Raw genomic sequence first — 2,509 nt, 5'->3', positions numbered from 1 at the left:
TTTATATATATATATATATATATATATATATATATATATATATATATATAATTCTTGATTCTGTTAAGGAAAAATCAAAATAATATATAATTCATTGATATGAAGGAACTGAGATTTACGATCTCATAAGTGATTTTTAATTCGTATTGTTCAGAATTTTTAAAAATATTTTTTTTAATGAATATCAAATATGCTTAAATAAATAATTTGAGCAATAGACTATTAATATCTAGATAATAGTCTAGATTATACTAATCAATATGACCAATTAACCAATAGTTACGTTTTAAATAGTCAACTACATATTTGGAGATGGATCCCAAATTCTAGTGCCATTCTTCTTGATTATTTATTTTTTTTCCTAAAAAAATGTGTCCACAATTTTGGTAATTTTTTTTTTAATCAATCTTTGTTTTTTTTATGGTAATTAGTCAATGAATGTACATGCCATATGTCGTAAGCATTATAGCAAAACATGCAAATTATTTATGGCAATATCATTTAACAATATTTACATAAATTTAATATTAAAACTTATGAATACTGTGGTGAAATAGCAAGTAATCACTAATTTTTAATTAAAATTTCGCGAATTATCAATATAAGACTTTTCTATATAAAATCAAATTCGTTGAACCTCAAAATGAATACAAAATACCTGACAAAAAACAAAATAAAATTATATATATGACACGTCTAAACTTGTTTTAAAATATGAAAGTATTAGACTATCTGTAAAGGGCGATTATTTTGTTAAAATTTGTACTTATTAGTTTTAGTTTTTAAGACAGGATTTAGTATACGTGGAGAATATCACTTTTGGTCACTTTGTTATCGGTAAATTTTGATTTTAATTCGTATAATATATGATTTAATATATTTAATTTTTGAGTAATTAATATGAATTTTTTTAACCCCACAAGGGCGGAGCTACCTTCATACGGGGTTCATCCGAATCTCCTTTAGCGTAAAATTATATTATTTATATATAGTTAAAATAAGTTTTTATATATATATTGTAGATGTCGAACTCCCTTCGGTTATTTATTTCTACAAATTTTAAACCCTTTTATTGAAACTTCTGGCTCCGCCTCTAATCCCACTATGTAGAAAATGTGATATAGTTGGACTATTTATAAAAATATAATACTATTAAATATAGAATATAAATATTATAAATGTGTAATTAAATCACGGACCATTTTTTTGTGAATATTCATTATCAAAAAATTAAAATTATACTTTTGCAACAAGTCAAACTAACTACACTTGCACTTTAATTTAATCACACCCCACCTATCTAGTAGACCTAACAATTTAATAAATGTAATATTTTATATTATATCATATTAAATTATATTATTTCACACTATATGTACACGGTCACAACTTTCAATTAATAGCTATTGGATACTTTTTCAGCGTTAATCGATTTTTTCAATTTTAATTGTTCAGTATTTTTTAATAAATTATTACTAATAATGTTTTGAAATTGCATTGTTTCTTTTCCTGAATTTTGACTTTACAAAAGTCAGAAATCGAATTATCAATGGCAAAATTAAAATGCATGGATTAGTTTGGGATTATTGCATTTGATATGAATCAATAAAGTAATATCCAAATTTCAATTTCTTTTCATATATATTTGTTGGCTAGATTAGGATAAGATATTAATTATGCATGCACTTTCTCTAGAAGAGATGATATTTTGGCTACAAATTAATGGTCAATCAACTAGTCTTTTGCATCACTTTCTTGACTTTTTCTTTTTACACACAACTATATTATATTCATATAACAAACATATACTAGTAGTTAATAACTTTTTGGAGAAAATGATAAATATATTCCTGAATCAACATAAATAGTGTGTAAATTTTTTCTGTCATATTTTTGAGATATTGATGTTCTTATCGTTTAAAAATTAAAGCATGTATCACTTTAATATTTGATCTGATATTTAATAAATATCAGGTCGATGGATAAGATTATGACATGTGTATGTCCGGTAGTATAGAGGGTATATGTCACGACCCAAAACGAGATGCGAGTGGCACCCACACTTATCCTACTATGTGAGCGAACCAACAAATCTAAACCCCAACATAATGCGGAAGACTCAAAATCTTATTAATAAAACCAATAAATAAACATTCTAAAATTTAATACTTATTATTCCCAAAATCTGGAAGTCATCACCACAAGAACATCTATCCTCAAATTACTAAATCTAAGAATATCTAGGAAGCTAAAATAAATAAACAGCTAGTCCATGCCGGAACTTCAAGGCATCAAGACATGAAGGAGAAGATCCAGTCCAAGCTAGAAGCAATAGCTCACCCTGAGATCTGACGTGATGAAGACTGGCTAGAGTTGCGGTTGAGTTGAAGACGATGGCACGTTTGCTGCACTCCACAATTAACAAAGAAAAACAAATACAAGTAGGGGTCAGTACAAGGCACAAGTACTGAGTAGATATCATCGGCCAACTCAAAATAGAAAGCAATAT

This window comes from Solanum pennellii, chromosome 4, assembly GCF_001406875.1.
Source record: "Solanum pennellii chromosome 4, SPENNV200".
In the NCBI taxonomy this organism is placed as follows: domain Eukaryota; kingdom Viridiplantae; phylum Streptophyta; class Magnoliopsida; order Solanales; family Solanaceae; genus Solanum; species Solanum pennellii.
The sequence above is the reverse complement of the archived record's forward strand: the minus strand, read 5'-3'. Positions refer to the sequence as shown.